The sequence below is a fragment of the Podarcis vaucheri genome (genome assembly GCF_965113315.1).
Source record: "Podarcis vaucheri genome assembly, chromosome: 5".
Lineage (NCBI taxonomy): Eukaryota > Metazoa > Chordata > Lepidosauria > Squamata > Lacertidae > Podarcis > Podarcis vaucheri.
The window spans coordinates 27,264,511-27,289,561 of NC_138763.1; the positions used below are offsets into that span (position 1 = coordinate 27,264,511).

Genomic DNA, 25,051 nt, shown 5'->3' on the forward strand with positions numbered 1-25,051 from the left:
TCCAGTCTGTCTTAAGGTTAGTCAGTTTCAGCGGGAAGAGGATGGTTTCATCCAGACCGGCTCATCTGTCTGCACTTTTCCATAGTCCTGAGACGCTCATAAACTGCTGACTGGCCAGCAACGTTTTCGGAATCCGGGGCTCTTTGATTTTTCGAGGGGGCCCCGGAGCCCACTTTCCTTACGAGTAAGCCTCCCTGGAAACCCTGGGCGCAACATTTACCGCCTCCACCCCCATCGTTCTGCCCGGACACTGAGGTCCAGCACCGATGGCCTTCTGGCGGTTCCCTCCCTGGGAGAAGCCAAGTTACAGGGTACCAGGCAGAGGGCCTTCTCGGTAGTGGCACCCGCCCTGTGGAACGCCCTCCCACTAGATGTCAAAGAGAAGACTTTCAGAAGACACCTGAAGGCAGCCCTGTTTAGGGAAACTTAATGTTTAACAGACCACTGTATTTTAATATTTCGTTGGGAGCCGCCCAGAGCGGCTGGGGAAACCAAGCCAAAATAAATAATATATTATTATTGTTATTATTTATTATTATTAATCCCATTAGGGGCGGAGGATCCTTTGCGAAGGATTCTCGCAGACGCCACCACCGGATGCCTCTAATTAGAGCAGCGACCCGGATTCCTGCGCCTGCTCCATTTCCGAAGCGCACCGCGGCGCGTACCTGACATGCCCGAGCGCTGCTAATAGGTTCCTGATAACTGGAGCTCCCCTCTCCCACCTCCCAGGTCTAAGTCGAGGCGGCAGCCCCAGAAGTCAATTTCAGCGCGTTCCGGAGAGAAAATTCATCAATATGCCGCAACTCTGGGCTGCCGGGCAAGGGGGAAACAAAGCAGACCGATTCGAGCGCGCAGCACCTGAAGGAAGGCGCGCTGCTAGGAGAGCGCGGCGAGACACTCATTAACCTACTTTGCCGAGGAGTTGGTGTCAACTCCCCCCCACCCTTCCTTCGGGAGGAGAGCGAGGGAGAAGGGCGCTTTCCTTGGCCCTCATTCTTGCCAGGCCACCTGGGGGGCGGGGAGGAAGTGGAGTGGACCCGTCCAGCTTTTACGCGTAGCTCCTTTGTGGCGCCTCCAGAGTAGTGCAGTCAGAATCAGAGGGCAGAAGCCCGGGGTCCTACTCCGAAGATTAGGCAAGAAAGCAAAAGCTGGCTTAACCACACTTTGAAGTTAGACACATCTAAAGAGCCCACCACCCCAATAAGTCCTTAGTCCAAAAAACCCTGGGTGCACCACTGCTGATCAACAGTTCTGGGTGTTTTCAAGGGGGCTGGGTAGGTCTTCAAGGTGTCAATGTTTGTTTTGCCTGTGCAGAATTTTGGCAAGCGAAACTTTTTGCCATACTCATCATCCTGCCGGGGAAACAATCACTTCCAAAATTTCTTCTTAGCAGAACTCGTAAAGGCATAGGAAATGCTGTCATGGGGCGGGGGGGTGGGCGCTTAAGCTTCAGTCCTTGCAATAACCCTGTAAGGTTGTTCGATGCACGCCATAATGCCGACTGTGTGCTGAGATGGGGAATCGTGCGTAAGGCCGCTAGGTAAATTCGTGGCAGAGAGGAGGTGTGAACAGCGCTCCCATACCGCCTTGTCTGAGAGTGAACCCCATGGGCTCACTTGAGTAGAAATGTCTATGATTACACGGCAGGTCTCTAGCCACTGCGCCATAGTGGCTCCTGTGAATGCTTTTAATATCGGTTAGTTAGACGCGGATTCAGCCGCTTATGTATGAATGGAAACTGATCAAATGTCACTTGGAGGGGAAGGTCGTAGGATTGGCACCTGCTGCTCTAGCAGAACTCCACATGTGCCTTTAATAACTGCGTGATGGACAGGTATTCAAGAGGTGTGGTTATTTCCCAGCGGGAGATTTAGTGATGGGCAATTCGTCACGTGCTGAATTTCCGCCTATCCACAGCAACATCTGTTGAGCCCTGGCTGGAATTCCTGCTCCAGTGAGAGAGCCAGAATCACACCCTCGCAGCTCTAGTTTCCCATATGCAAAGGGGAACTCTTATCCATTGATCTGGCTCACGGAGGCGGTGCTTGTGAGAACAAACGACCCGCTTTTGCTGCTATAGAGAGCTTGAATTCAATATTTTTATTGGATACTGTATGGCAAGGGTGGCAACTCCCCAACACAATTTCTGCCCCGGCCCCTGATGCTGGAGGCAGTGGGAAACAAAGGTAGATTGAGTGCTGAGTGGACAGAGTTCAGCATTCTGGTGGGGATTCAAATTACCTCCTCCTAGTCATCAGATCGGCATTTAATAAGTGGAGAGAGGGCAATAACCCTCCTCTTAAACTGTGTATGTCCAGTGTGTGCATTCCTTGAAAAGTTGGGAAAGGCTGAATAAAGCTCTTGGGTAAAAGGAAAAAAGGCCCCTTATTACTGTATGGTACTGATCAGTGGTTCCCAATGTTCCCACAAATGGACCCACTTGAAAATGGCTATACTCTGCCTGCATAGAAGTGTCCACAGAAAACAGGTTTTGGTCTGATCCAATGGTGTTCCCCTTATAGATTGGATATTATTATTTTATATGTATATCTTCCTTTATTCTCAGGCTCGCAAGTTGGAACTTATTTCGAGTCCTCATCCATTCATGATGTAATGTCCCTCCCCCCCCCCGCCTCTTGGCAGAATGTGCATGACAGGCTACGCATGGCCTGCACAGAAGTGTCCCAGGAGAAAAGGTTTTGTTTTTCCTCAAAGACTTCCTCCCCAACATATTTGGATGAGCACTATAGCATCCAAGGGGAAGACTGGCTATGACTTGCGTCTCTGACTACCAGATGCCAGGAATGAGATGTGGGGGGCAAAGATTTGTGGCATTTGACTGATGATTATTAGAAGAAAGAATAATGAAATGGATTGCTGAGCTGTGGGAAACCAATGTGTGCAAGGATGATGCAAGCTTGGGAAAATACCATTCTCTCGCAGAGTTTCTTGCAACAATGGATGGGATAAAGGTTGGCTGTGATTCCCCCGGCCGCCCCCCAGAACTGTAGAGGCATGGCCTCACTTTCATACCTTCTGTCTTGAATTACTACCTTGAAGACATTCTAGACTGACTTCCAGCACATTTGAGCATGCTGAATGTTCAAAGACCTAACACCCACACAAGGGACCACACATACTTTTCAAACAGTCAAGTTCAGTTCCACAATATGCAAATCCATAAAATTAATGTTGAATAAGCTCTGATTTCATGTTACTTTCATTTTATTTACACTGCCCATGTCAGCACTCCAAAGTGCCATAAGGATTTCATTTGCTTTTTTATTGTAAAGCAACAATGATCTCAAATTTCATTCAAAGTGGCTTCTCATTTCACAAGAGGAAAAAAAGCATGCCACCACAAAAGTCCACCTCTGCTGCTTATTGCCTGCTCTCACAGCCAAAGTTCAAAGGCAAAGGATGACCCATATGAAGAATAACTCTTTACTTCAACTCCCATTCTCCAATCACTGTGATTTGAGTGGCAGTTTTAGAAAACAAATACTGAGTCTTGACCATCAGAAATAAAGACCTGCCCACCTCTACACCTTAGGATTTCTTGATGAATAATGTGTGAGCAAGGGTGGCTTTTATGGTTCCCACAAGCAAGTATTGATCTCGATTGTCCCAAGCCTAAGTCTCTAGTAGATAATACATCGGGAACATATGGCGTTCGAAGGAGCCAAGGATACTGTGGAAGGAGGAGGCATGGGATTTGTAAAGGCCAGGCTAAGATTATTTCTCCCTAGGATTCTCTGGGGAGAAACTGAGAACAGGTGCCTGGGCCCCTGCCCTGGATCTGTCAGTGGAAGAAGAAATGAGCAACCAAATGGGAGAATGCATGGTAATTTGAAGGAAGGATCTTCCATGAGCCTGGAAGATTAATATACCCCCTTTGACATTTTGCCTAGAGAGGCAAATTGTCAGAAGGCTGAATAAGCTCTTCCCAATAGCTACAAAGGGCTCCAGACATGAGTACAGTACTGTGAGGCACCTCATTTGCCCCATGACACCTTTAAATGGAAAGGTTTAGAGGCTATTTGTAGTTGTCTAGACTTCGAGGCCTTCCTCCTCCAGCAATTTTGCTGTTCAGTAGGATATGATTCCATTCTGCTTCGCTGAATGCTTGCTATTTTGACCCTGATATTGGTATTTATGGCATCACCAAAACCCCAAGATATGCCCACAGTCAGTCCTGGTTAATAGTTTGGAGTTGGCTAGCTACCTTTCTAGCCACCTTTATTTTTATTGGGCAGCACAGAAGGCATTTAAATAAAAGAAGTCGCAAAATTGTGACTCCTCTGGACTTTTTTTTCCATGTTTGTTTATCCATACTGTGTGAGCAGCAGAGTTGTTTAAATCTGGTAATGCAATCATGTTTTTCTGTAAAGGCTCTCATATTTATTCTTTCTTCTTGTTTAAGTTTCTCATTATTATCTCCCAAGACAATACATAGAGTATGCAGATGATTATTATATTCAAAATAAATGTAATGCAGCCTTCAGACTAGCAGGACCAGCTTTCATTAGCAGCAGGCCACCAGTTCCGACAATGAACTATACATCCCCAATCACTAGCGATACTAACCACGTGGTAGGAAACAAACTAAAATATATGAACAGGCTTTGGAAAGAGTGCTCACAGAAGTACACAATGTGGTGCCCTCCAGATGTTATTGGACTACAATTTCCATCAGCCTCAACTGGCATGGCCAATGATCAGGGATAATGGGAGATGTTCCTCAGCAATATCTGGAGGGCATCACCTCCAATATAGCACCAAACTAAACGCATTCCAAAATATCCAAGAGAAATCTACTGAAATAAAGTGACTGATAAGTTTTATATTTCAATTTTACCTGTCAGGGCAAGTACATAATTGTGGCATCCTCCATCTTTCTCTGTAAGCTTGGGAAACAGTCATGGCAGATTCAGGGAGTCATGGAAGCACCCAATGTAGAGCATTGCTGTGAGAGTAGGGAACGCTGCAAAGGATATTTAGAGACTTGACAGAACAAAAGAGAGAGAGCAGGTTATAGCTTAGGATGCTACCAGATGGGCACTCATTTTAGGTGGGATTTAATAATGTATTGGTGTCTTCAGGTTGTGCGATTCTAGTTGGTTGGGAGGTTTTGTGCAACAACCTCCTCCTTCCCTAAAAAGAGATAAGACTTTTTGTGATAAGGAAAGTGTCAGGGAAATGCACTTGAAAGTATGGGATAACAGTTGCTTTGATGCAATGTCATCTAACCTCCCAGCAAGCAAATCAGAATGAATGCTCATTAAATAGCCACCATAGTCTAATCTCTCAGCAAACAAACGAGAAAGAATGCTAAATAAAAACGTCATTTGGAGGTGCTCTGCAATACTTCCCATCCTATGCCCTTGTTAGAAAGTACTGTTGCCTCCACACCCCTCACACCCTTCCGTCTATGAAGGAAACAAAGGAACTAGTGAACCCTCAAACTTGGCAGCAGGAGAATCAGTGGAGTACTGGTGAAACTGGAAATGAAAAGATATGTATGGAGTCCCAGGAGATCGTGATGGCGTTCTTTCAGAAATATTTCATCCTGGTTCATCACTGAGCTTTAAGAACTGACCAAATGTTATGACCAAATAGGTAATCAATTTTTATCACTGGATAGGACTTATAAACAATACCTCACACTCTTCTATTCCAAGCCAAAGAATTCTCTTGAGAGGCTATTTCACTGTCAGTCACAGTATATGCGAAAAGGAAAGGAATATCTCACTGCATTCGCCCTCAGAATGTGAACTGGCAGCATGTAGGGGCATTGGAAATGTACACATCTTGGCAAAATGTTAGATGTCTGAAAGGTTTAATTTTCCTGAAGGGGATTCTGCTTCTAAAAGTTTTGGGTACACTGTTTTATCCAAAGGAGTCAGAAGTCATGGAGTCCTTATTAATTTTTTTAAAAGAAGAAGTAAAAGGTTTCTAATGAGATAAACAACAGCAATTTTAGAAAGATCACCTGTTTCATTATAGTCAGGCCCTTGGAGATATTAAATACACTTACTTTGCAGCCTTAATTGCCTCAGGATGAGGCAATCCTGTATATCTTTTTAGAACCATTAATAACCTACTTCACCTGATTGCAGCAAGTGTTTTATCAGAAGAATTGTCAAATGGTAAATGCAAGGGCTTACAAAGCAGAATAACCCCCCCCCAACAAAAATGGACCAAATTTAGCTTCCACTTGCCATGCAAGCTCATTTTTATTTTCATTTTCCATTTAATTTGAAGCCTAATAGCTTTTGAAAAATTAAGGCTGGATGACTTTTGTACAATGCTTATTTTGATTAGATCAAGGTGTTCACTCCTCGTTTTCTCAGTGGTTTACTGGTAAGCATTTTATGTAATTTGTAGCTATCTTTTTAAATTTCCCAACAGGGATCCCAACTTTAAAGCAAGAGGTTACAGATCTTTTTTTAAACATAAAGCATATCCACAAAACCTGGATTTATTGAAACAAACAGTATGGATGACAAACCTAGTCAATGAAGATAAAACCCTAAAGGCTGCACATATCTAATATTTATTTATCCGTTGGTATGAGGTGTCGTATAAGAGCAAACTGCATTTGTATACAGTGCATTTTTTCCAAAAAATGTGTCCACCAGTCACAGTCCCATTTCCATCAGGTTCCTTCCAGATCCAAAGGGGTTTAAATTATTTTAAATATGGAAATTAAGAGTCAGGACAGGTGGTAAGGCCTGAGAGAGTCTCCTAGTTCAGTTATGGAAAGTGATGGGACTCGCACCTCTCCCTTTTCCTCCACACTCTTGTACCTGAGTCCAGCATTGTGCATTTGTATATTCATTGAATGACATTGTTTCCACTGTTTGGCTGCAAGCAGCAAACATGGTGTCTGTTTTAGTTTTACTTCTTGAAGGACGATTTAAACGAGGTCCAAATTAACAGAGCCAGTTTAGGGAAGAGCCAAACTCAGTGGAATAGAGCATCTGCTTTGCATGCAGAATGTTCCAGGTTCGATCCCTTACATCTTCAGACATCCTTGCCTGGATCCCTAGATCCCCCTTGCAGTGGCTAAGTCAGTGTAGCCCACTAATCTTCAACAGGGGGGTTGGGGCCCATTAAGAGGGTCATGGTCTGATCCAAGGTAGATGGTAGAAGGAGCACAACCACCATGCAAATATATGGTAAAAGATTAAGAAATAGGTCCTCACATGGAATTTTTGGTTGAAAAGTGGTTCCTGGATCTGAAAGTGTGAAGAATACTGATGTAGACAATATTGCACTGGATGAACTAATGGTCTGACTCAGTATAAGACATCTTCCTATATTTCTTAATGCCAGTGTTTTCAAGATATGCCAATTTAGCTCTGAGCATTTAGACAGAGGAAAACCCAAAGATAACATGTTGATGTGAGAAATCTCCTTGTCACGACTTTCATGGCTATAATGTCACATCTTTGGACATTTAAATTCACCTGGAAACATTGTTAATGTGGGACAGACAGCTGAAGAACATTCTAGCCATTTTAAACATTTGAATTGCAAACATAGGAAATGCTAGAAATGATAACAGCCCTTGTTAGGGGGGGAAACAGACCACATTTTCGCTTAGATCTAGAAAACATTTTCCAGCATCAAGAATAGAACTTCCTTGCACAGTGTTTGTTCTTGTCGCCACCATTAGACCGGTAGTGTGAAATATCACGGAGTATAAGAAAATGTCAAAAGAGGAGTGCTAGCTGGAGTCTGCCTCAGTGAAGCGTCTGATGAATTTATTCCAAATGCCAAATGTTGCCTCTTTGCAGCAGGTTCTGGCTATCTGCCCGTTCTCTGGCAGAAGAAGAGAGGGAAATGCCTTCAAACATATGGCATGTTTTTCCCTACCCCGCCACCCTGAAAAGAGCACAGAGATGGTTCACTGGGCAAGTTCATATTTTTGCGTGTGAGCCAAACAGTACAAAGAAGAGCCCTATAACCTCTACAAAATGAACTTTAGCCCTCACAGCCTCCTAAAGTGTATGCGTTTTGAGTTGTCCCTCGATTTTCATGTTCTTAGTGGTATCGTGAGAATGTGAAGTGATTTGGGAAATCTCTGATTTCATCTGTAAGCAAGTCAGTTATGATTCATGCACATTGCTTTCTCAAGCTCAGAATTTGGACAGGTTGGTGTGCTTGAACGTATTATCTACTCATCTGTGCATTTGGGACAGGACCACAGCATGGAGTAAGAGTACATGCTTAGCATGCAGGAAGTCCCAGCTTCAACCCCCAGCACCTCCAGTTAAAAGGATCAGGTAGTAGGTGATGGGAAATATATTTGCTGGAAACCTCAGAGAGTTACAGCCAGTCAGAGAAGACAATGTGGAGCTAGATGAACTTTCTTATGCTCCTTATCAACCTCATTTCTAATAAAGTCTTAGCTCAAATGTAGAAGTAGTTAATGTATGTGTTAGAGGATACCAGTAGAATAATCTCTATTGCCATCTCTCTCTAGTGGACCTTCAAATCCCCATAGTTGTGGTTGTCTGAAAAGTTGAATGGGAGTGATTTGTAGACATGTGTGGTTCATATCTGCAAGAACCACAGCTTTATTTCTCCTTTACATCTGCGGACATGGCAGTAGATGTACTGGACCAATGTCTTGCCTTGGTAATGGACTGAATGAGAGCCAACTAACTGAAGCTCAATCCAGATAAGACGGAGGCACTGTTAGTGGGTGGTTCTTTAGACCAGATGGATATGGGGTTGCCTGCTCTTGATGGGGTTACACTTCCTCTGGAGTGGGTACATAGTTTAAAGGTACAGTGGTGCCTTGCAAGATGAAATTAATTCGTTCTGCGAGTTTTTTCGGCTTGCAAATTTTTCTTCTTGCGAAGCATGGTCAAGTCGCAACTGCACCTCTTCAAGCGGTTTTAAGAAAAAGGAAACAAACTTGCAAGACGTTTTCGTCTTGCGAAGCAAGCCCATAGGGAAATTCATCTTGCGAAGCAACTAAAAAAACGAAAAACTCTTTCGTCTTGTGAGTTTTTCGTCTTCCGAGGCATTCATCTTGTGAGGTACCACTGTACTCCTGGATCCTCAGGTGACCTCAGTGGCCCAACTGCACCCTTATTTGGACAGGAACAGCCTGCCTACTGTTGGATATGCTCTGGTAACCTCTAGGTTAGATTACTGTTTGATTCTTAAATATTGTTTCTCATTTTTCTAATCTTAAATTTGTTTTCTTAAACGTTGGCATCTGTTTGCATCTTCTTTTGGAAAAGGGTTCTCATGGAAATTCATTAGCTGCTATAGCTATGCCACCTAATACAATTACATTGAAACAGATGTGAATAAATTGTGGAGTGGTACACAAAGCTCAATCAATTATTATTCAGGAAAACCTTGTTGGGACCCAGTGAGTTGGGGGAAATTGTAATCAATCAATCAATCAATCAATCAATCAGTCAGTCATCACATGTAGCACATCTCAAAGAAGTCTAGTATCATGCCAAATATAACATTAATTTACTTTTAGTATTGGTTATGGTTTTACTGATTCATTTGTTGTTGTTGTCTTGCATTTATAACCTTTTCTAGGTCAATTTGAGATTTGTTGTTTTTGTTGTTGTAAAAAACAGATAAATAAAATAATTTTAGGAAATGCTGTTGTTCAGAAAGGAAAAGAAACAGTGGCCATGCCAGCAAAAGTGATTTTCAAAAAATAGGGTTACAAGCTTTGGTGGATCAGGGGAATGCTGTGGATGTAATGTATCTTGCTTTCAGCAAGGCTTTTGACAAAGTCCCCCATGATATTCTTGAGGATAAGCTAGTATAATGTGGGATAGATGAGGTGACTGTTAGGTGTATTTGTAGCTGGCTAACTGAACTAAAAGAGTGCTCATGAATGGTTCCTCATCATTCTGGGAAAAAACTGACAAGTGGGGTGCCACAGGGTTCTGCCCTGGGACCATTGTTGTTCAATGTCTTTATAAATTAGTTGGATGAATGGGTTGATGGGATGCTCATCAAAACTGCAGATGACACCAAACTGAGACTGAGAAGAGATATGATAGCCTTCTTCAAATATTTATAAAGGGCTGTCATGTGGAAGATGGAAAAAGCTTGTTTTCTCTTGCCCTGGAGGGTAAGACCAATGGCTTCAAGTTCCAAGAAGGGAAATTCCAACTAAACAGCAGGAAGAACCTTCTGGTGATAAGAGCTGTTCAACAGTGGAATGGTCTCCCTCTGGAGGTGGAGGACTTTTACGCGGAGGCTGGATGGCCACCTGTCATGTATGCTTTAGTTGAGATTGCATTGCACTGCATTGCATGGGATTGGATTAGATGACCCTCGGGATCCCTTGCAACTCTACAATTCTATAATTCATGTTAGAAGTTTGAAAGCGTTTTCATCCTCTTCATCCCCAAATGGGTTGAACAACTATTCTCTCTCCCTTTTGAAAAGTAATCAGTATACAGTGGTACCTCGGGTTAAGAACTTAATTCGTTCTGGAGGTCCGTTCTTAACCTGAAACTGTTCTTAACCTGAGGTACCACTTTAGCTAATGGGGCATCCCGAAGCTGCCGCGCGATTTCTGTTCTCATCCTGAAGCAAAGTTCTTAAACCAAGGTACTATTTCTGGGTTAGCGGAGTCTGTAACCTGAAGCGTCTGTAACCTGAAGCGTCTGTAACCCGAGGTACCACTGTATATACACACAACACTTCACCCTCAGCAGAATTGTGTTGGGTTGTTACAAATTCAGTGAGTATTAATTCTAAAACATATTAGGGATTAGGAAGAAAGACCCCCCCTCTCTCCCACCCACTCCCACCCCCACCCACCAGGGTAGGCTTTCATCAGTACTAGTAAAACTGCAGGGGGATTTTTTATATTTTTCCTGTTGCATTATATATTATATGCTGTTGTAGGATAATTTTTTTTAAAGACTTCTGGGACGTTTTTACTTGCAACCAAGTTAAGTGCTAAAATATGTGGTGAAATATAAACTAAATGTACTGACTAAGAAAGAGGGAGACTCAGAACTACGATGTGTGTGTAAGAAAGAGATGGTTTGACACACATAACTTGATGAGACAGTGGCTCTTGTTGTCAACATAAACCAGTGAAAATGCCAATAAGTTACATTTATTTTGAAGGAAAGTAAATCCTGAGGTAACCGAAATCTTAACAAATTACACACACACATGCTGAAATGGAATGAAATGGAACAGACTTGTGAATAATCACATATTGACACTGACCAGAAATAGACTGATCTTTCCATCCCTAAGCACCAGCCAGAATTTCTAGTGGTCAGAAATGATGGGAGTTGTAGTCCAACTGTATCTGGAAGACCATAGGTTTGCCACCTCTGGGGCAGATAATCAATGCATTGGTATCTGAGGGGGAGTGGCTGCTGCTTTCACTCATTATTATTACTTCATTTCCCCAACGCCCTTCATCCCACAGGATACCTGGATAGCTCACATAATGTTCAACCTGAAAAGCAATAACTGAAAGCACCACGAGCTGGTGAAGGACTATAGCTCCGTGATACAACATCTGCCCTGCATGGGAAAGATCCCAGGCTCAGTTCCCAGTCTCTCAAGGTAGGGCTGGGAGATGCTCTTTCTGAAACACTGGAGAGGCACTGCCAGTCAGTGTAGACAATACTGAGACTGATGGACTATTGATCTGACACAGTATAAGACAGTTCCCCATGTTCCTAATTATTAAAAACCCTAAACACTTCCCCAATATACACAAAAATTACAACCCTTGTAATTTCAGTACAGCAGTAGGCCAATATCCGATTTATGGGCTCTTCACATACCTAATTTCCAAAATTCCAAAGGAAAGCTACGTCTTCAGTTGCTGCCTATAGGCTGACAATGTGAGGGACAAGCATAGCTCTAGATTGCCATATCTCAATTCCGTATTCTGCAGAGAGTCAAATTTCAAGGTTGTTACTGGCAACCTTGAAATTATTAGCAGTGAGGGTATGTGACTGCTTTTAAAAATTGTTTTTAAATATCCTTAATGTCATATGGTTTTAATGGTATTAAATATGCTTTTAAATTTTTTTATCTGTATTGTTTTAATGTTTGTTTGGTGCCCTGGGCTGCTTCAGGAGGAAGGTCGGGATACAAATTTAAGAAATAGTAGTAGTAGTAGTAGTAATTATAATACACAGAATGTAGAGGTCAGAAGTAATGATTGTGGGTGCGATTCTGCTCACTCTTTGATTTTGCACACATTTAATGTCATAGGAGTAGGATAATTTTATTCTATAATTACAGAACCTTTTTTGAACCTATCCTTCTAAATCAATGCACTTCAACCTTAAGTCCCCAGGAGTTCTTGGGCTACAAATCTCATCATCCACAGCCAACTTAGTCAGGAATGCTGGGAGTTGTAGACCAGCTGCAGCTGGGAATCCAAGCTTGAAGAACATTGTTGTAAGCGAGTGTGTTTTAGTAAACTGCTGGTGCTCCAAACCAAGCAATGATTTTTCCCCCTGGTGATGGTGGTGGGAGGACTTATTTTCCACATGTCTTTCAAGGGCTTGTGCTTGTCACCCAGGGAAGAGTCATAAATGCTGGATTTGGGGCAGAGAACAAAGAGTTTTGAATCTTGCGCCACAAAGGAAAAAATGTATATTGGTCCCACCATTATCACTCAGTTCGTTCGTTCTTTCTGGCAATGTTGTATGAGCCACAGGCCAAAACACTGAGCCAATTGAGGACAAATTTCATTCAAACAAGCCCTGGCAGTTTCTAAACAGAGAGCATCTTTGTGAAACTGACATTACCCTTAAACAGTCAGTCAGACTGTTTGCTTTTTGGCTCCAATCCTGAAATAAGATTCAAATGAGATGACTCTTAGGAAACATATTGGCACTCAGCTTGTGGTAGTTTTTTTAAAGGAGGTCCACTTGGATTAGTATCATGGCTTCTGTTGTGGTCAATATGGGGAGTACCATTCATGTCAATCAGCTTCTTATGAGAGTTGTCCTGTCACAGGAATCAAGTCTTTTCACTGCGTTAGAGCTGATATTCAAAGAATCATAGAATTGTAGAGCTAGAGGGACTCTGAGGGCCATCTAGTCCAAGGGTCAGCAACCTTTTTCAGCCATGGGCCAGTCCACCGTCCCTCAGACCATGTGGGGGGGGGGAGACTATATTTTGAGGGGAGAAGAATTGAACAAATTCCCATGCCCCACAAATAACCCAGAGATGCATTTTAAATAAAAGCATACGTTCTACTCATGTAAAAACACACTGATTCCCGGATTGTCCGTGGGCTGGATTGAGAAGGCGATTGGGCCGCATCCGGCCCGTGGGCCTTAGGTTGCCTATGCCTGATTCTAGTCCAACTTTCTGCAATGCAGGAATCTCATCTAAAGCATTCATGACAGATGGAAGGATAATCTACAACCTTCCAAGAGAGACCATTCTGCTGTCGAACAGCTCTTACTGTCAGAAATTTCTTCCTGATGTTTAGTCGGAATCTCCTTTATTGCAACTTGAAGCCATTGGTTTGGGTCCTACCATTCAGAGTTCCATCTTCCACGTGACAACCCTTAAGATAGTTGAAGATGGCTATCATATCTCCTCTCAGTCTCCTCTTTATCAGGCTAAACATATACCCAGCTATAACAATTCCCTGTAAGGCTTGGTTTCTAGACCCTTGATCATATTGGTTGCCCTCCTCTGCACATGTTCCAGCTTGTCAATAGCCTCTTTAAATTGTGGTGCCCAGAACTGGAAACAGTACTCCAGGCGTGGTCTGTTCAAGGAAGAATAGAATGGTATTATTACTTCCATCATCTGGACACTATACTTCTATTGGTGCCGCCTAGAATAGCATTAGCTTTTTTTTGCTATGGTATCACACTGTTGATTTATGTTAAGCTTGTGTTCTACTAAGACCCTTAGATCCTTTTCATGAGCACTACTGGCAATTCAAGATTCCTTCACCTTATATTTGTGTAGCTGGTTCTTCTTGCCTAAGTGTAGAACCTTTAGATCTGTCCCTACTGAAAATCATATTGTGAGTTATGGCCCAGTTCTCCAATTGTGAAGGTCATATTGAATCCTTGTTGTGTCTTCTGCCACATTGACAGTTTGGTGTAATCTGCAAATTTGATGAGCATACCCTCAATTCCTTCATCCCTGTCCTTTATAAATATGTCAAGGAACAATGGACCCAGGACAGAACCCTGTGGCACCCCACTTGTCATTTTTTCCAGGATGACAAGGAACTGTTCGCTAGCACACTTGGGGTTCAGTTAGTCAGACAGCTACAAAGCCACCTAACAGTTACCTTGTCTAGTCCACATTATTAAGAATATTAATGTTTCGTTGGCTTCCGTTCATTGTTACTAATGAACTGATGAAACAGAAAATATTCCACACAGAAAATGAAATGGTGAGAAATTTTGTGGGAAATTCTGGAAAAAAAAGTTAATCCTACATCACTATTTACAGTATATCTCCTGCATAGTATTTCTGTATCAATTGAATTCCACTCAGTGGGCCATACACAGAAGTTGTTTGAATGTTGACTTGGATACATATTACATTCCATTGTCAGGACATCCCCCCCTTTTTTTCTTTGGTCTGTTTGCATCAGTATGGTAAAGTCAGAGTCCATAGATTTTAGTATACGGTCCATGAGGGAACTGAGCCTTCACACAACTGTCTCAAGGAGTGGTTTGAAGAGGCACTTGTCATCACTGTTAACTTGCTAGAGATGTTGCTTAGCCAACAGCTGTTTCACAAAGTCAAAGGAATAATACAACTAGACTACATTTGAAGGAATACAGCTAGGCAGTGATTAACTTCTAAAATGTATTGTGTATGGTAACCAAACTAATCAGCTTTTTTTTTTTAATTCATAGGAATCAGACACAGATATCCAAATCATCCTATAGGTGTGTCAATTACTTGTCATTATGTACAACTTAATTTGCAGGATGATTGAAACAATGACTGCATTTTTATAAATCGTGTTCTCCTTTAAAAAATGAGAGCACGTGTTGCGGTTGGGAAAATGAAGCCACCCTGTCGTTGCTGGGCAGATTTGGGAAACCAAGCCCATAAGGGGTTAATCTGTGTTGCTGGGGATTTTTGGATGTTGCAAAATTTGGAGGAGGGAGCCGAGGCTATAAATGTAGGACGCCTAACGCTGGAGCGTCCTCTCGGCTTCTGCAACGGATCACCCGCCCACCCTCCCTTTAAGAAGGGGGGGGGGTTTCTGTTGGTATGCTTGACCTTGCTATGCCTGTCTAGGGGTCGTCCGCCTTGGTGCGGGGGCCTGGTAGGAATTTACCATTTGGCGAATTGGCTGGTGCCATTTGGGTTTCGCCTACTGCGTAGCAAATAGTCACAACTTAAATTGGTGGAAGGAGGGGTAAGTGCCTACCCCTCCAATGGTGGTGCGGAATGGGAATTCCGTTAAAGGAATCCAGGGGCTTACCATCCTTTTGTCCTTGTCCCTGGAGTCGGACTTGGGCCGGGTAAGCCCCACAGGAACATGAGGGTGAGAAGTGAGGGACTGTTACCCAGCTTCATATTTTCTCACCCAATACTTGTTTCCCACGCTGGCTTCCGCTGGAATCCGGAAGTCAGCTCTGTCCCTGGGCATGGACAGATAGTCATAACCAATGCCTAAGCAACCACTCACATATTTTGTATTGAATAAAGTTGTGGCCAAAATTATGCCAAAAACCTTAAACAAAATTGAAGCGTGAAGTGTGACTTTTTTGGTGGGTGGCTTTGGGGGACTCAACACGCAAACTGATTTGTGTTGTAATAATGGAGAGTTTTCAGATGGCACTTAGGTTAACTGAGACGTTCAAGCATGTGGCACAAGGAAGGGGGTGGGACTCATCAAAGGTTAGATTGTTGTTATTAGGACACTTCAAAGCCAGAGGCATTTCTGAAGCTTTTAAGTTTTATGGCAGGTGCACAGCAAAAAAAGTAGCAGGTCATCTCAGGGTGGTCAAGAGAAGACAACATTAAAACTAGGTTATCTGTCAAAGAAGGGTAGGGACCCTCACTCAGAAAGAGTTTTAACAGTGATTGGAACAGTGAACATCAAGCCTCTCTCATTTCAGTTCCTCTCAGCATGGTAGCTTGCAGTCATGGATTCAACCAATGGGCACATCTGGGCAACAGAAGACTAGTTCTTCTGATGATGTGACAGACCACAGGGCTTTCTGCAGCATAATCAAGAATCCCAGTTCTCCAGACAGTTAATACTTTCTATAAAATGCTTTAGATCTCAAAGCAGGCATTTGGGTGTATAATTAAGGCGGATGTGTGTGTGTGTGTGAGAGAGAGACAAATATTAATCCACATTCTTTTTATTAGTATTTTTTTTAATAAAAAAAGACACACAGTGGCAACTGCCATTGTCGTGGAAATACTTAAGATAAAATAAGCAAAAGAAGGGAAGAAAAACTCAGAGAATAACGGAAACCCCCTAGACAAATAAAAACAACCTCCCCAAGATCGTATGAGTTTGTAGTTTAAATAAAGTAGAGCAATAAATCCAGCATCTTCTCATTAAACCATGCTCATCATCCCCTAATGGGAGATTACACAAAGCTATATGGAGAACAATATTTTCACAATCAAATTAAGTGACAATGATGGTTAATTTTGGCTGATTAACTATATATTCAGTGCTTGAAAAAGAACCTTTTCTTCATTTGCCTTATTATTATTTTTCCCTTGTAGGTTTCTGTTTCTGTTATGACTGTATTAGCCTGATATACATTAATTTAATATTGCCTAACAAATGTATGCCACTTCCTGGGCTAAAAACAACACATACATACCACCCTACTGGTGCTGTTTGCATTTTATTAAAATTAAATGAAATATGCACAGGAAGCCATTCAGAATACCCTGAGACAAGTAGAGAGTTTTCTGCTAATGAATTAATGCATTAAATAACACAGTTTAAGCCATTTTACACATTACTTTGATCGTTCGCTTACATGTCATTAAGTAGTCCGAGCAATTTGATTGTCTGAAAAGGCGGGTGTTTACAAATTAAAACTGGGAACATGCTTCTAACAGGATACAAGAATATCTATTGTGCTTTATTTCTGTAGAACACGACACCACCTTAATATTAGAGGCAGATGATTAAAAGAACATTACCTGAGCCTTGAGAGTCACTGAATGAGCCATGCTAAATTGGTTGTTTTCTGTTTTGTGATTAATTGTTCTTCTAAACCATATTTTAGTGTGCTTTGTTTTTCTGTCCCCAGTCATCCCATATTATTAAAGAGAAATTCTGCATATCTCTCCTGGAGTCCAATTAAGGATTTGCATCATGACTAGATTTTTCACTTTAATTACTGTATATAAAGTAGGTTTTGACTTATTTCCATATTTATCAAACTATGCCGAAGAAGCAAAATTCATCAAATAAACAGATATCTGTGGCTATAATTGCAGCCTGCATTGAGCATGTAGGAAGGAAATATGAGGGTCCAAATTTCATTATGTAGAACATAATAAACATCTGAATAATTAAACTGTGTGTAAATCACACACTTGGCAGTGCTAAGAAGAGGAGAGACACCTTCATTTTGATCAGGGAAAAAATATATATATTTCCAGACGTACTTTCTAAAAATATATGCTAACCATTATTCAATCAGCTGTGCAGAGGGAAGACCTCCCTGCTTGTTAAGAGCTCAAAAACCATAACAGATGTATTTAGAAATGCTTCCCCTTAATTGTAACATATGATGAGTTCTGCTTGTGTACACATCTTGGTAACACGTTCCCAAGGAAAACAGATGCAAACTACCAAACCTAGAAATACTACTTGCAATTAAAATTCAGATGTATCTTTGATACAACTATCAACTTACTTAAAACCAGATCTTTTGAGTGGGAAAACCCCCATCAGCTTTTAAGGCAAAGGTTCCATTCTCGCTATTTCCATGTAATGTGCCCAAATTCCCATTGGCTTCCATGGGATATGCATTCTCAGAGCACAGTTTATTTTTCAGGGTATGTTACTCTACGCAAAGGCATTTGCATTGTATGTAGATATTTGCTCAGTTCATTTATATAACACATTTTTCCCCACCCCCAAGATTCCCCAAGCTGCCTAGCATTAGAAAATCAGTTCACAACATTGATTATTTGTATCACAGATTTTTTAATATTAAAAAAATGTAGTTACACTTTAATGCCATATATTCTAACAGGTGCATTCCCCATGCCTGGGTGTGTTTGTCTTGCACTTGCAACTGGTTAATCACATGAGAGTGAGTCAGCAAGCATGTGAGAGTGACTCAGCACAATCTAAAGTATAAAATACGCTTGGGCTTGAAGCAATTTGCGCTTGGCCCCTGTCCTTGGCCAGAGCCTAGTGTGTCTTGGGATGCTGAAAAGAGACTGTATGCTGCTGGAAGGACTGCATATTACTGTATGTAACCTATGAGCTGTGGATTATACTGCATTATACTGTCAGTAAAGGAAATGACCCTACCTTGAACTGTCTGGTGGTTTTCTGTTCCATTGGCACACTCTCCTGGTGTGTTGCAGGGGCACTCTGCACATGCCCCAACAAAAGGGGGGAGTGTCTTAATTGGCCCAGTACCCACTGGATCCTGAGATGGTTTTATTGTGTTACATGATGGCATCCGGTCTAATCCAGGCCAGGTCAAAGCAGCTGCACCAATCTTCCCACCCCACTTCTGCCCCGGGCAGCACAGGCAGTAGGGCTGTGGGTGCAACAATGGCTTTGCCACTTTGCATAGCCCTGTCAGTCAGTGGCCAGGATTTGATTGGACCTTTCATTATCAACACGAGTGTCGAGTTTTATTCCACCAGTCATGAGTGTATCTGTAGAAAACATAAACCAACTTTCTTCCTATAGAACCAACACAATGTGCAAAATGATGGATGTCCTATGTTTTGGAAGTTTTTAATGTCTGATGTTTTATTGTATTTTAAAGATTTTGTTGGAAACTGCTCAGAGTGGCTGGGAAAACCCAGCCAGATGGGTGGGGTGTTAATAATAATAATAATAATAATAATAAATAATAATAATGTGGGGGTTGGGTTTTTTTGTGGAGATACCAAAACATATCTAATTTTGGTGAAATGTCACTTATTGCAATAGTGCTGTTTCTCTATCTTCTTGTGATCTGTACAGATGTTGCAATCTAGTTCCATCTTTGTTGCTAGAATCCTACTTACTGTAGCAGTAAAAAAACCAACACGCCTCTGGTCTTGGCATTATTTTATTTACCAGGAACAGGACTAGACCACTGGGAAAGTAGGGCCTGCTTCCCAGCCCAAATGTCACTTCCAAATATGCATGTGAGTGTTGATGAATAGCACACCAGAATTACTGCCATAACATGCCAGCTGTGGTCAGACTGGTGAGCCCTTTTCTGCAGCCAAATCTGAATTTTCATTGGTGTTGGGGCCGTAGATCTGAAGCCATGCCTGCCAAAAAACTAACTGGGTTTCATTCTGTGATTGGAGCTAAAATGCATGCTGGTGTTGGCTCAGATAAATGAACATTTATCAGGCTCAAAGTCCTGGACAAGCAGCTATTAATTGAGGTATTGCAAATGGCTGGACTAAATGCCATTCCTGTACAAACGTCTGCGAGTTTGGGGAGATCCTTTTATGAGAGGTGGTCTGCTTAACTAAGGGATATATGAGCTTCCTCCTGCAGAAGAATGTCTTCGTGTTCTGCAATAGCATTTCCCTGCAGCTTTGAAAATTATTGTCTTGATAGCCTTTTCTTTTTTCTTCTTAAGCGAAATGGTAACTCTGTGTTTTATGCATCAAATCCCCTATGGTTGAATGGTTGCTGTGTAGCGAGTTGAAGCAACTGGTGGTACACAGATAGAAACATCCAAGAAGCTAGGAAATCGGTTTTCTCTATATGGAGCACTAAAGTGGGGGGCTGGGGGGAAGAGCATTGCCTTGATTATAGTTGATGATATTTGAAAATCTAGCCAATGGAAGCTTTTGAGACAGTGCAGCGTGATGAAGCTATTTCACTTCCTTGTTATGCTTTCGTCTTTTAACTGACTGGTAATTTTTATGTGAAGGTGGGTTTAGAAGGCAGCTCTTTTAGAAAGCTCTATATCAAAGCTATCTGTGGTGTACTGGTAAATTTTGAAGTGCAGGAGCTTATCACGACAGTTTGAGAGCTACATCCACTGTACCCTTACCCAATTCTCTTAGCGTGCTGGAATTTGGCAATGGAGAACTGAGCGCTGATCAGCCATGTAGGATTATTACAACCCTGTGCATGGTAACCTGTGAATAAGTTCCTTTTAACTCAGTGGTGCTTGCTCTTGGCGGTATAAGTTGAGCGGGCAAAGTGTGATGGAGCCTGGGAAAGACACTGAGTTGAAATGCGACCTTTAGCTATTTGGTAGAAACGCAAACAATTTTGAAAAGTAGTGCTGGCATTTAAAGCGCCTATCAAAGGACAGGAGTGTCCAACTTCTGGTTGATTTGTTTCCTCATTCTGATTTCCTCTGTCGCAAGCAGCAATAATAACACTTGAAAGCCTTCTTATCCCCTCATTCACTTGCCAGAACAAAGAGAACTGTTGACTTACACCAGGTGCTCTGGCAGATGATGCCATCCCTCATGTTCTTAAAAGAAAAGAAAAGAAAAAGAAAGACTTCTGTTCTTGCAACTGTTTAATTTGAGCTAGCTTAGGCAATAAAGAGGCTCTCTCAGCAACGTTTAGACCAAGTTTCTATATTTCTGGAGCAAGGTGGGTGTAGCTTTTCCATGGCTGGTTCCCACATCAAACCATAACGTTTGGTTGAGGGGACTACATGGAACCCGAGAATTAAACCAGAAGTAACTGTGGCATCACTGTTAGTTACCAGTAGAGTGTAGTTTGGGTAGGATTACTTCTCCACAACATGGATCCAGAAGCAACTCATCACATGAATTGACTGACATGTAACTGTGAAGTGGTGAAAAGGGAGTGATGAAAAACCAGTTTATTTGTCTCTCTTAAGACTGCTGTCCATGCAGAATGTCTGTTTCTGATTATGGTAACCTTGTAAAAGAAGGATGACTACTTCTAAAAAAAAATGCTGTTAATAAATATCTTTCTGAAAAATTGTTGCCATTGTCTGAAGCTATTGCTGAACGTTGCTGCTCGCTGATGCATCTTTCTATTTTGTTTAAAAATGGTTTGGATACAGTATAATTCTATTGCATTTTAATGTTTATATTGTTCACTGGCTTCAGAAGACTGTCAAGAAAGTCTGCCTATAAGATAAATAATAACAATGGAGGGTAGTTAAGGACAGCATGTTTTGAAATGAGGCATACAAATAACTATTTATAATAACACAAATACATTATCTATAAAGAATTTGGCCTTATACAGGGTGGGGATCTGAAAGGAAGAAAGCAGTTCCAAGAGAATCAAAGCAGAATTTTGCCATTATTGATTCCCCATGTTAAAAATCATTTACTTTTAATGTTGAAATGTGAAATCCCATATAAGAATTTTCAAGTTTGGAGGCTGAAGTATAAAGCTGGTCAAAAGCATCCTTCCATGAAGACTTAATTTGCTGTTTTGCGCTAACACGTGATGCAGATTGCAAACTTAAAATTTGAATTAGGAATCAACATATTTCAAATGTATATCGTCGAATTAATGGAAGTCCCATTCTGTGGATACATGGCACCTTTTATGAGGCCTGGGAAGGAGAAATTTATATTATGAATTAAGTTATTTTCCTTCAGTAATAAGTAAAGAAGAACAGAAGTGGAACCAAAAGTCCACTTAGTCCAGTATTCTATTCTCACATTGGCCTATAGAAAGCCTGGCATGAATGAGGACATGAACAAAGCAACAATCTCCCCATTTATCATTCTCAGCATACCACCTCTGACACTGGAGCTAGTATATAGCAAACATGTCTGGTAGCCACTGCAAGAAACTATATTAGGAGAGAGTGCTGTTGTACCCCAGTCCTGCTGGAGGCTTCTCAAACAGGATGCTGGTCTAGATGGACCACTGGCCTCCCCCAGAAGGGTGGTTCTTATGTTCTTGTACTTGGTTGTTCTTGTATTTTTTCTTTCTTTAAAAAATGCATTTCAGCTTTTCCTCCCCAGGCTATGTTTGCAAATCACTTTGGGACTTATACACAGAAAGCAATTCACAAACTAATAAATGATAATAATAATAATAATAATAATAATAATAATAATAATAATTAATAATAATAATAATTAATAATTTCATTGCATAGACATGGAGCCACCATGAAAAAGACCCTTCCATGAATTGTGCTACTTGCTCCGTTTAACTCATTTGACGGAAGCTAGTAATAGTCGATATACCACTTGTGAAAGAAAGGGCACCCTGCCTGCAAGGAGGTCGCTGGAGATGAGCGAGCCAGCTCCATCCAACATCAATTCCCATTTCTGTTGCCTTCTGACTTGTGGGTTGTGACTGTATGTTGCAGGAACCCCTTTTTGTTTCCGTGGAGGCTCCCAACACATTTTAAAGCTCTGCCTAATTGGGGTTCGGAAACTCCTGGGTAGTCCCCATGGAAACAAAAGCTTCAACATGTCAAACTGCTACCTTCTGACTCATGGCATGAGTAAAGGTGTCAGAGGGGGCGGAGCCAATGCATTCGTACCTGGCGCCTCCATCCCTTTACCATCTGAAGAGAGCCACGGTCACCTCTTGATGCTAGAATATATGCTGATTAAAATGGAATGTCCAGACCTTATTGATTGATTGATTGAATGCCAATACACCTCTTTCGGGTGGCATATGAATGCAGAAAAACAAACAGACAAACAAACAAGATTACTTTTCTCTTGACTTCTGTTTAGTCTCAAATCTTTTTCACTGACATTTCTCCAAGTGTTTTTTTTAAAAAAACCTCTTGTATTAAAATTAGACTTGGATTTTGAGACTCTCTCTTTCTTATTTTATCCTACCTAATCACTCTCCTCCTTGTATGTTCAAATTGCAGGATGGAGATTTCTTCTTGAAGTTTTTCAAAAGGATGGATTTGAAACAGTGAGCAAACCTGGGCTTAAGCAAAGCAAGATTTATCACCCTTTTGTGAGTTCAGTTATCACTATAAATAGAAATTGTTTTAAAAGGTGTTATTTAGTAGTTTTCATTATGCAGCTGTCTATTTAAATCATTTAATTCTGACATCTAATCTAACTCCCGGTCTCCATCAGAGACAAATAAGAAACCATATGTGTAAAGCATCTGTGAAAATCTTCCATTTATTTATGAGAGCATTAAAGAAAGACTCTGATGTCAGTTACTTAACAATAATAGACGTTCCTTTACACCTATAGTGCAGAGATATTTGGGCATATCCCTCCGTGGTATCTTATACCTACTGCTGTTTCCTTCATTATATACAGATGCACAGCAGTGGAGACAGTAATAGTCTTTCTTAATTAAATAAAGCTAAATGTTAATTAGTCAGAAAATTTGATTTATTTTCAGCACACGAAACTTTTCATTGTGTATCTCTTCTTTGCTAAAGAACAGGTTGTATAGTCATTTAGAACTTTGCATTTCCCCCTTTATTTCAGCTCTGTATTTGGAGTCTTGTGGTGGGATCTAATCGTCATAGAGAAATTATAGGTCTACAGATGTTTTCAAGATGTTACTCTGTCAGTAGCAGATTATCCCCTGTAGCAAAATCTCATTAAAGTGCAATTTACAGAGCTCTGGTGATGTTGCCATCAACCAAAATTAAAGGCATTAATTTTTCAAAGTTCACGGAAGTCCTTACATAAATGATGTAGCAGTTTGCAAGAACAATTTACAGAAGTGTTATTTGCCGAATTAACCTACATTAACAGAACAAATGTTGGAAGGGTAGAAGGAAGGGTTGGGCAGTGAAATTGCAGCTGTTTGCATTTTGTGTAAGGTGCTAGGTACCAAAAAGGAAAAAAGGAAAAAAGAGAGAAGTGTGTTGAAATGTAACAATGATTGCATGTCGGGTGAAAGGACGGGGAGGGGAATACAAGCACCTGAACTCTTGCTTTAAAGGGTTAAGCCTATAATAGAGTGATCACCAGTCAGGGACACCCAGGGAGACCTTAAATTCCACTTTGAAACATCTGTACTCAAGATCTTTTAAAATAGTCCCATTTAGAGAATGGGTTTATGTAGCTCATGTTGCGAATATGCCTCTTCAATATGTTGCCACATGTTTATGCAGGTATTTATTGGCTTACGTGGTCTTATACTGACAGGGAGCCTAGTGGTTACATGTAGAGTACATCAGAAAAGGCCACGCAGTATTGATCTGCACCATAGGTTTAAAGCACATCAAACACATATTTAAAGCGCATGACTTCACCCAAAGAGTTCTGGGAACCATAGCTTCTCCCTCAGAGAGCTATAGTTTCCAGTAGTCTTAACAAACTGCAGTTCCAAGGATTCTTTGGAGGAAGTCATATGCTTTAAAGGTGCATTGCATGTGCTTTCACTCATGGGTAGGCAAACTAAGGCCTGGGGGCCGGATCCAGCCCAATTGCCTTCTAAATGCGGCCTGCAGACGGTCTGGGAATCAGCGTGTTTTTACATGAGTAGAATGTGTGCTTTTATTTAAAATGCATCTCTGGGTTATTTGTGGGGCATAGGAATTCATTCATCCCCCCCCAAATATAGTCCAGCCCCCCACAAGGTCTGAGGGACAGTGGACCAGCCCCCTGCTGAAAACGTTTGCTAACCCCTGCTTTAGATGGATGGTGTGGATCTGCCCAAGGTCTCATAGCAGGAGATAAAATAGTTTATTATACAGTATACGTATACTCATCTAGATAGCTGTCTAAAGATTTAGATATTGGAAATATGAATATCATCTTTAGAAAATAACAAATTGATCTATGGGAGTAAGTTTCCCCCATCCCACACTCCCATGGAAATCCATATTAGCACCTTGGCTCAAGACAGTATTTAGATATGTGTAGTCTTACAATATGCATGATGAAATATTTGCTTTCAGTAGCAAAATTCTTACTGATGTGGAAAGACCCAGGGTTTGAT

At 41.4% G+C, this 25,051-nt stretch overlaps 1 long non-coding RNA gene across 3 annotated transcripts in view; it reads left to right on the forward strand.

The window, feature by feature from the left end:
- Positions 1-25,051, forward strand: part of LOC309533341 — a 249,425-nt gene that overhangs the window by 40,047 nt on the left and 184,327 nt on the right. For all 3 annotated transcript variants that reach the window (XR_014220140.1, XR_014220141.1, XR_014220142.1), the window contains exon 2: positions 23,004-23,095. This is a non-coding gene — a long non-coding RNA (uncharacterized lncRNA). The remainder of the gene's footprint in view (positions 1-23,003; positions 23,096-25,051) is intronic.